Source organism: Zootoca vivipara, chromosome 8, assembly GCF_965207765.1.
Source record: "Zootoca vivipara chromosome 8, rZooViv2.hap1.1, whole genome shotgun sequence".
NCBI classification, from domain to species: Eukaryota; Metazoa; Chordata; class Lepidosauria; order Squamata; family Lacertidae; genus Zootoca; species Zootoca vivipara.
Genome location: NC_142591.1, coordinates 28,045,348 through 28,055,845, shown reverse-complemented (window position 1 = coordinate 28,055,845; position 10,498 = coordinate 28,045,348). Strand labels below are relative to the sequence as shown.

The 10,498-nt window shown below is 46.4% G+C and overlaps 1 pseudogene across 1 annotated transcript; it reads right to left on the bottom strand.

Annotated features, from left to right (window-relative positions):
* Positions 1–1,400: 1,400 nt before the first annotated feature.
* Positions 1,401–10,490, bottom strand: LOC118090420 (NXPE family member 3-like; annotated as a pseudogene). The gene is made up of 5 exons (XR_015951388.1): positions 10,194–10,490; positions 6,974–7,698; positions 6,163–6,236; positions 5,866–6,078; positions 1,401–5,494 (listed from the first exon to the last, which is right to left on the bottom strand). The product of XR_015951388.1 is annotated as an NXPE family member 3-like (transcript).
* Between the last annotated feature and the right edge of the window lie 8 nt (positions 10,491–10,498).

The window sequence follows — 10,498 nt, the reverse complement described above, 5'->3', positions numbered from 1 at the left end:
TTGATTTCAGCAAGGCCTTTGACAAGGTGCCCCATGATATTCTTGTAAAGAAGCTGGTAAAATGCGGGCTAGACAATGCTACCATTCAGTGGATTTGTAACTGGCTGACTGACCGAACCCAAAGGGTGCTCATCAATGGATCCTTCTCATCCTGGAGAGTAGTGACTAGTGGGGTGCCACAGGGTTCTGTCTTGGGCCCAATCTTATTCAACATCTTTATCAATGACTTGGATGATGGGCTTGAGGGCATCCTGAGCAAGTTTGCAGATGACACCAAATTGGGAGGGGTGGCTAATACCCCAGAGGACAGGATAACACTTCAAAATGACCTTAACAGATTAGGCAACTGGGCCAAAGCAAACAAGATGAATTTTAACAAGGAGAAATGTAAAGTACTACACTTGGGCAAAAAAAATGAAAGGCACAAATACAGGATGGGTGACACCTGGCTTGAGAGCAGTACATGTGAAAAGGATCTAGGAGTCTTGGTAGACCACAAACTTGACATGAGTCAACAGTGTGATGCAGCAGCTAAAAAAACCAATGCAATTCTGGGCTGCATCAATAGGAGTATAGCATCTAGATCAAGGGAAGTAATAGTACCACTGTATTCTGCTCTGGTCAGACCTCACCTGAAGTACTGTGTCCAGTTCTGGGCACCACAGTTCAAGAAGGATACTGACAAGCTGGAACGTGTCCAGAAGAGGGCAACCAAAATGGTCAAAGGCCTGGAAACGATGCCTTATGAGGAACGGCTTAGGGAGCTGGGTATGTTTAGCCTGGAGAAGAGAAGGTTAAGGGGTGATATGATAGCCATGTTCAAATATATAAAAGGATGTCATATAGAGGAGGGAGAAAGGTGGTTTTCTGCTGCTCCAGAGAAGCGGACATGGAGCAATGGATTCAAACTATAAGAAGATTCCACCCAAACATTAGGAAGAACTTCCTGACAGTAAGAGCTGTTCGGCAGTGGAATTTGCTACTGAGGAGCAAATTACTGTGGTGTAGTCTCCTTCTTTGGAGGTCTTTAAGCAGAGGCTTGACGGGCATATGTGAAGAATGCTTTGATGGTGTTTCCTGCTCGGCAGGGGATTGGACTGGATGGCCCTTGTGGTATCTTCCAACTCTATAATTCTATGATTCATAACATTGATTCCTAAACATGTGACAGATCCAACGTCAGTAAATAATTATAGACCCATCTCACTTTTGAATAACGATTACAAAACATTTGCAGATATATTAGCAACTAAATTGAGAAGGTTTTTAAAACACACAAACCACGAAGGTCAATCTGGATTTCTCCCAGGAACAGGAATAAAAAGCTTCACTTCCTTTGTCATCAGAGAAGAGGGGAACGTGACCTAGCTGAGTCTAGGAATCTAGCTCTATTGCCTTAAGCCCTTCATGAACCAACTATGCACTCATGCATAGTTACCGTATGTTTGGCTGCAAAGTGATGGTTTTGGGAAAAGTTTAGAATCAGCTTTTTCAAAGGTGTCCCATTTAAAGAAGATTGGCAAGTGAAATTAATGGAATATGCTGAAATGGCCAAATAGACTTTGAAATTAAGAGGAAGAGATGACAATGCATTTAAAGACGTTTGGAAGGACTTTATTGAATATATACAGAAGCAATGTATACAGGTTAATACATTAGCAGGATTTTAAAAATACTTGTAAAGATATTATGACTGGTCAATAAGTAATTTTAATGATTTTATAATTTAAAATGGACATGTGGTATAATGATAAACAATGGAACCAGGGAAGGGAATGGGGGAAGTCAACTCTATTTTTATTCTGTGTTTGAATATGTATTGTTGTTTTCATTTTTTGTTGTTTTGGAAAATTAATCAAATAATTTTCACACACACACACACACACACACACACACACACACAGAATCAGCTACTTCCTGGCTCTGATAGCATTATTATTTCGTCTGTTACCGTGTTTCTCCAAAAATAAGACACCGTCTTATATTTATTTCCCCTCAAAAAAAACACGGTGGCTTATTTTCAGGGGATGTCTGAAAATTTTATTTTATTATTATTAAGTATGGTACAGTTTAACCTACAAGGTTAAACTGCCTATCACTATAGCTTATGTTCGGGGAATGGCTTATTTTCGGGGTATGGCTTATTTTCGGGGAAACACGGTATTTAGGACATCCACTAAAAATGGACCTCTCTTATTGTTCTAGCTAACTTTAGTGCTTCATGTATCATCACCAACATTTTCTGCAAACATCTTCCATGTCACATGCCCATTTCCTAGCTTTCTTTAAAGACATTTTGCTGTCAGGAAAGTGATGGAGAAATGTTCCAAAAAATGTGAAATGAATGGTTTATTAACAGCAAGACATATACGTAACTTCCATGCAAGCAAAGTAGGATGAATGCTCAATGAAAAGCAAACACCATATAACCTCTGCATAAGCTTTGTGCCACTCACATGACTGACTGATGCTCCATACCAAAAATTCTATGCAGATTGGAAACTAAAAATGCTTCCAGATGGGGGTTTATTGTGGGATTGGTGCTTTCGACACAGGCAGGATTGTTTGCTGTTTGTTTGTTTGTTTGTTGCTGTTTGCAGAACCCACATGGCATAGCTGTCATCAGGCTTGTTCGTGCATGCAAGTTTTTCCTAGCATCCATACACCGTGCCAACCCATATTTCCAGGGTCTACCTATTCATCTAATTTAAGCAAACCACCAACCACCCCATTGCTTCTAAAAAAACTCCTAAGAGGAAAGACATTATCAAAATAGAGGACACCAATTTGCATATGCTATTTTTTATGCATTGATGCCTATTTAGAGGGGGGGAAATGCTATAAATTAGAAATACATCTGTCAGTGGCGGAGAGCAGGCGGGGTGGGGCTGGTACACATCAAGGGCATGACACGCATTCTGGGGGCGTGGCATGCTGCCTGCGGGGGCATGGCGCCCAGCACGGGCAGGGGGGGCAGCTCCAATGGCACCCCACTGGGATCGCGCTGCCAGGGGCAGTGTGCTCCCCCTGCACTCCTCTTCCTCTGCCAGTGCCCACAGTGGATAAGAATACTATTATCAGGTGACCTGTGTGTCTGGTTCAGTCTGCTGTCTAGAGGACAGAGTTGTATTTGAATAAGTCCTCTGTTTGAAGGCTTTCTGGTCTAAGTGCAATACAAAGAAGCATAATAAGGAAGATAATCTTCAATGTACAGTCAAATGCATGTTTACACAGCCTTCACTGAATCCTGTGCACGCTTGTGCACGCTTACCACTGAAAACAGTGGGACTTACAGCTAAATAAAGATGCATAAGAGTACACTGTTAGTCAAGTACAAATGATTAATGACTGAAATACCTATTCCCATGGAAGTAATTTAAATTGCATCGGGCTTCTCAGGTTTAGATGATCCTAATTATATACTAACAGGCAGCCACCGAGATCCATCTTGTGCCAAAACCAATGAATGTCAATAGAATAAGGTAACACTCTGAAGAGTAAGTTGTCCCAGCCAAGAAAGGCCTTCATTTTCCATTAAATTATCTGCCATCTAGCTAGATGTGCATATATTCATCTCACATCACTTTTATTTTCTCCTTCCTCCTTTATTTCTGCCTTCAGAGAGATTGTAACAATGGCCAAGAGATTATTTTGTGCTGATAAACAGTTTCTCAAACACACTTCTGATCTCTAAAGGACATGGCTCAATGTTTAAAATGTGTAAATGTAAATTTTAGATCTAGGCTTGGAATCAGGAAATTGATTCTGAGCACACAGGGTAGGGAAGAATAAATACTACCAGAACATAAACTGAGGTTGCCGGAAATGTTTTCGGTTGTTAAATCGGGGGGGGGGGGGGCGTAACCACTTTATAACATTAAAACAAGTGCTAAATGCCTAGTCCCTTTGCATTCATTTCATTTCAGGATTAGGTAAAAGGTAAGGTAAAGGACCCCTGGACAGTTAGGTCCAGCCAAAAGCGACTAAGAGGTTGCTGCACTCATCTCGCTTTTCAGGCCGAGGTAGCCACCGTTTGTCCACAGACAGCTTTCCGTTTTGACTTCTTATGACCTGTCTATTGGTGGCTAGCAGTTGGCTGTTATTCAGTTGCATAAGGTTGGTGTCAGTGAACCTGGGTTCTTTTAAATATTGACAGAGGGGATTGTAAAATTAGACTTCTGATTGGCTTACTGGGTGGAAATTCTTGGTCACTCATTGGATGGGAGAAGTGGTCTGAGGAGGGGAGGAATTCTACAGCACTCAGATATAATTGGTTGAAAGGCTGGCTGGAGCATAAATCTATTCTTCTAGTGCTGAGAGAGATGAAGAAGAGGAAGACAAGAGCACAGAAAACAGAGTAAGACTGGATGAAGAGCTTGAACGCTGGAGCCTGAAGCAAAAGCAAGACAGCAGTATAGTCCGTCCCAAAAGAGCACGATAACTGGCTTAAACTGCAGATGGGCAATGGGGTCATGTAAGGGCATTGAGCAGTATTGAGAATTCAATAAGGATCTTCTGAAGCTGACTATACCAGCCTGCCTTGCACTAGGATCTAAAGTTGGAGCCCCTTCTTGTTATCCTGGCATTAGGGGATTCTCTCTCTCTCTCTCTCTCTCTCTCTCTCTCTCTCTCTCTCTCTCTCTCTCTCACACACATCTTTATTGGGTTTTAAGTTGATTAACAACAGGGGTGGTCAACTCCCAAGAGACTGTGATCTACGGACCTCCGGTCTGCCGCGCTGGCAGAGAGGTGCAGAAACCTTGAGCTCCGAGGTCTCTGGCTTAGTGGAGGGGGGGGTTCTGTGGGGGAGATGCAGACCCCCATAGAACCCCAGGTAGAGCATCCTGGGGGCAAAATAGCTCAGCAGAGCTCCAAGAGCGACTCCTCCACTGCCCGGTAAGCTTTGTGGAATTTTCCATGTGCTCTATTTCTGCTGTACCAAGTCTGCTCCATTCTGAGTCACTTCCCTGGACAGACATAGGAGAGAAAGGTGTTGACCTCATTCTGCACAACGACCTTGCCAGGATGGATGTTATCAGGCAGATAGTGGCAGGAGGTCATGGCCCAGGCATCAACAATGGCCACTCTCATGCCTGCAAACATGGCACGAAGGATGTTGTCCAGCTGCAGGGAGAGCCAGTCACTGAGATAGACAGACTTGTCTCCTGTGTTGGCTGACTTGATGACAACGGTGGTCTGGGGCTGCGGGCCAGGAGCTGAGCCACAGCCTGCCGAATGCCATGCACCTGCCGCACATATACATCCACAGGGAAGGTGGTGAAATGGGCCCCCAGTGTGAAAACTACCACCATGTCGGGGCCTCCACCAACTGCCTTCAGTTCATTGGCCAAGTAGTGTATGTCAGCCATCTTGGACTTTGCGGTGCGCAGCGGAATGCCGTGGGCACGATACCTCAGCACAAGGCCTTGTGCTGGCTCCACAGCCAGCAGTGGGCCAGCATGATAGGTCACATGAAGGTCTATGCGCTTGACTGCTATACAGAGAAAGAGAAAGACAGAGTGTGCGTGAGATTCAAGAGTTAGAGTACCAAATGGACAGCTCCACACTCCAGTCATCCATCAAAGGATTCCATGTGCTCTGATCCATGATTTGCATACCCTTACACATGTGTAACAGGGAGGGAGGAGCTTCCCTCACTGTTCTCCTAGCCCAATCATTCCTTCTTAGTTCTCTGCCAAAGGCAACCACCCCAAACGAACACAATTCTTACCACTTCCCACACCATCCTCTGTTTCCTTCATTCTGGTTCTGAAGCACAACCGTACATTTCTTAAACATCTATCCCCACATCAGGACACTGGTCCCCCAAAACAATGCCCTTTCCACATCCAGACAGTGACTTACATGGAATGAAGGCCAGCAGGAATTCCCACCACTGACGTAGTGTGGAGTCTCCAATCATATGGACTATCTTGCCTCGCAAGCAGCTGAGTGCCAAGTCAGGAGTAGGGAAGGTCCGGCTAGAACATCCCAAGGAAACCCACACATCCTTGTAGTAGAAACCTGAAGGGTTGGTGAGGGCAAGGCCTGGATGGCATGGGAGCGGTGGGGAGGTGGCTACAGGAATACAAGCAAGGGATGGTCATTCTCTAGAATATAAACACAGAGCCAACTGACTTCCCACCCTCTATTTCCACTCACCAACAGCCAGCTGGTGGCTAGGCAGCACTTGGATGATGGGCACACTCCCTGGAATAATCTGGTCTATCGCAGCTCTGTGTGAACAGAGAGGGATGAAGATCAGGGCAATTTGAGCTGCATCACTGCTGAAGTGTGAGCTTCTTCTTTGAAGTTCATCACTTTGAAGGAGACCAGGAGGTGTTGTAGCACATCTGACCATTCCTACAGTGGGTTCTATTGCTTACTGGTCACACTGGCACACCTTCTACAGGTAATCTGTGTTTAATTTGATTTAATTCAGTTCTGATCCTATTGCTTTTCTCAATGTACTGGATTTAGGCCCAAAGTCCCCAAACAATATTTCCCACAGATGTGATGTGGAGTATGGTGGTGTTTAAGGGCTTCTGTTGGAGCCAAGATTTGATTTTGGTGCTGCGTTATTTTTTCTGTTTTTGTAATTACTTTGTATTCTGCTGTTAGACCCTATTATGAATTAGAAGATGGTTGTTTAATGTTATGGAATATTATTTAATGAAATGCTTTCATGAACATTACTTATATTTGGATATGTTTTGCACTAAGGAGTGCCAGCATATGAATGATAGTGATGCTATGTCTTCCTGGGACTGCTAGGAATTGTAGTTTAGCAACAGCTGGAATTCCAATGGTTCCCTTCACCTATACATCGTGTATAAGATACTTCTAGAGTATGTACTTTCAGGAAGGCCCTAGAAGAAATCCCATGGTTCCCATAAGCAATCCTGGAGATGCATGGCTATCCCCACTCCATAAGCTTACCTTCCTCATCCCCAGCCATCTCCAAAGCACTCACCCACTAAAGAAGACTTTCTCTGCTGAGGTGAGCACATTTTTGTAGATCCCAGAAGAGTGGTACACAAGGTCATTGCAGGAGTGATGCTGGGGCTTGGCACAAAACCAGTGCTCCCCAGTGCCAGGATCCACGTACTGGCAGGTTGGGCCTGAGACTGGATGCACGTTGCATTCGGTCACTTCTTCTTTGCTTCCCTGGCCTGGGTCCACAAAGTACCCCCTGAAGGTGATTGTGGAGGGATGGGAGTCACGGATGTGCCGAAGGAGGGCCACAGTCTCACTGGAGTGGATGAGACGTACAGACACCTGCACCGCACCTGCCCACAGAAGCGGGAAAGTCAGTGTGTAGGTGCCATTCTTGTGGTCCTTCACCGTCCCTGCCACACTCGCCTTCAGCTCGGGGGAATGCAATTTGGCCCTCAAGAAGTCTCCGCCGTAGTGCTTGGGCTGCCCATGTCTGTCCCTGGCCTCCAGCAACACCAGGAGCATGTTACCCACTGTGTAGTTGCTCTGGGACTGCAAGAGCCGGTAGTGGCTCTTCTCAGCACTGGTGGAGGAAGCAAAGTCTGTAGCATTTTCAGGTGGAGCTGGCCAATGGAGCACCTGGAGCAGCGCCTGCAGATCTGGAGTCTCTGTTAAAGGAGTTCGGCCTGGCTTGGCACCCACAGGGGAAGGAGGCACGAGTTGGTCTCTGAAGTGGTCAAGGGATAGGAACCAGTAGATCATCTGGGGAGTTAGAATAACACAAAAAAGAAATAGAGTGAGGCTTTGAGGGGTGACGGTGGCCACATCTGCGCCTGTGGGAGCCCACTCCGCCCCCCAAAAAAATATTTGAGAGGGCCAGGACCCCACAATGGACACTACCATTCAAATAGTGTATGTGACACATCTTGTGATCAATTATTTTGGGTGGGGCCTACTTGGCCCCCATCCCAATATTTTATTCTGCCCAGCATCCCGTCTATGCCATATATTTAAAGCATACCCCAAAAAGAATATTGGGGGCTTTAACAACAAGTCTACAAGTCTTCAGCTAGTAATGCTGCTGGGAAAGCTCAATTTCTATAGGGGAAGGGGCCATGCAGAAGACCACCCAGTCAAGCCACTTGCCCAAAGAAAGGACCCCACACACCTCAGGCCATAGGACTGGGCGCCCACAAAGTCAATGAAAAAAACCGGCAGGTGACAGTGCCACAGCCCCTGAGAGAGAAGCAGTTCAGCTCCGGCCTCTGCAGCCAGTGAGTAAGGCACCCTTTTCCAGGGGGTGGGGCTCAGACACAGAGGCATGAGCCCCTCCCCAAGGAAAAGGGCACCTCAATGGCTGCAGATAGGAGGAGGAGGAAGAGTTTCCGCTGGCTAGCGCAACGCAGATGTGCAATGTCAAATGCACACAGGGCCGTCTTAAGCACATCCAGCGCCGTGGTGCAGATTCCTCTGGCGCCCCCTCCCTTTCCCAAAATTTAGAGCTTGGGGCCCAACTTGGAGACCACCAGAACCCTGTGCTCACCTTGCAAGGCTCCGGGGCTGACCAGACCGCCTGAACCCCGCGCTCACTTGCGAGGCTCCAGGGCTGGCCAGACCTCCGGAACCCCACACTCACTTGCGAGGCTCCGGGGTGCCTCCTCCTCCTCTGCCTGACAACAGCCCACTGCCGGTGCTCTCACTGCTGCCCAGCAGCCCAAGGACCAGGAGGCGGTTGCCATGCTACCACCTGTGCCCCGGGAAGTGGTGGTGGTGGGGCAGTGGGCACCGGTGACGCAGAGAAGGCCCCTCGGGAGCTGCTCCCGTTTGAACCACTCCCTCAGACGGCAGCGGCTCGGTGGGCAGCGGCTGAGAGGATTCCTGCGGCGGAGGCGGCGGAGCCATAGGGCTTAGTGGCTCGTTGAGCCCCGCCAACCACTCGCTGGGGTGCCCCTGAGAGGCCAGTGCCCTGGCGCAACGAGCCACTAGGCCCTATGGGGAAGACGCCTCTGCATATGCACGCCCACAATGCTGAGGTTGAGATGGCACCCCTGTCTCAGGCAGGATCTGAAGCCAGGACCAGTGGTGCAGGAATTTTCTCTAGAAATTTTTGAACTGGGAAGTCCCCCTACTGTATACCAATGTGGGTAATTTGCATCAGAAAGTGTTTCACTTTCACAGGCAGGGGTCGTGGAAATCTAATGCCTTGGAGAGTCATATAATTTAGCATGTTTCTGTTCTAAGTAGTAAAGAAAACCAAAAAGTCTGAATCTGCCAAGCGTGCCTAATACTGTATTAATTAATAACAATATCATAGTAATATCATAGGCCTCCACTCATAGTTACTAATGAAAGTATGAAATGGGGAGGGGGGAGACACAAAATATCAAAGCCATTGAATAGTTTTAGTATTGGAAAAATATCCACTTCATATTTCTAGACAGGACACCCTTCTGTGCAGTGACAATTTGACAGCAAAACACTTGCCACAGCAATCAGCATAAATGTGTAATAGACAGTCCCTGGAGAGCTTGTGGGGCTGGATGGGATTCCTGCTTTCTTTATGAATTTGTTTGTGGTTTTTATATTGTAATTTTGTTTTGTGAACTGCCCTGAGATCTATGGATGAGGAGCAGTATACAAATTTTAATGATGATGATGATGATAAGTTATCTACAAGTCATACAGGGTGTTTTTCTAATTACCAAAGCAGTGAACAGGAATTATGAGTCCCTCATGCGATAGCTCAGTTGATAAAGCATGAGTCTCTTAAGGTCAGGGTTGTGTGTTTGAGCCCCAGATTGGATGCAAGATTCCTGCACTGCAGGGGGTTGGGCTGGATTATCCTTGCTGTCCCTTCCAACTCTACAATTCTATGGTTCTATGTTGTTGACACTTTCAAGAAGGGACCCCAATTGCACATATGACCCACATCAGAAGGCAAGACATAGCTACAGGGAGTCTATGGCAAATGGACAGTGAGGGGCAGGCCCACAACCGTAGTGGTCAACTATTAGTTCACCCTCTTGGAGCACTGCAAACATCTCAGCCCTACCCCATTGCTCTTCACCTACATGCCCTTCACTCACTCACATTCGACAAACACACAAAACAGAACCGGCTGTGCATTCACATAACAATACTCTTCTATAAACAGTATTCTTATCACAATATCAAATGTTTATCTTCACTCACTTACATGCAGACTTACACGCACTTTACTCATCGAGGTAGATTTATAACTGACCCCCTGAACTCACCCCTGCTGTGAATATTAGTCCAAGACAGAGAAGTGGAGCTGGTCTGAGACCACAAGGAGCCATTACCATCTGTCCCACCTGCCTTTCCTTTCTCCTTCCTCTATGATTTTCCTTGTTGACCAAGATAACCAAATATACATTTTATTGGCAAAATTAGACTTTCACCTAGAAAGTTAACACACCTATGAGTCAAAGTACACAAGAACAGGGCAGCAGAGGAAGTCAGTGAATTATGTCTCTTAGAGGCACAGCTATTCAGGCTCTGCTGCCCCATGAAGTTAATCTGTTGCAGCAAGGTTCCTCAC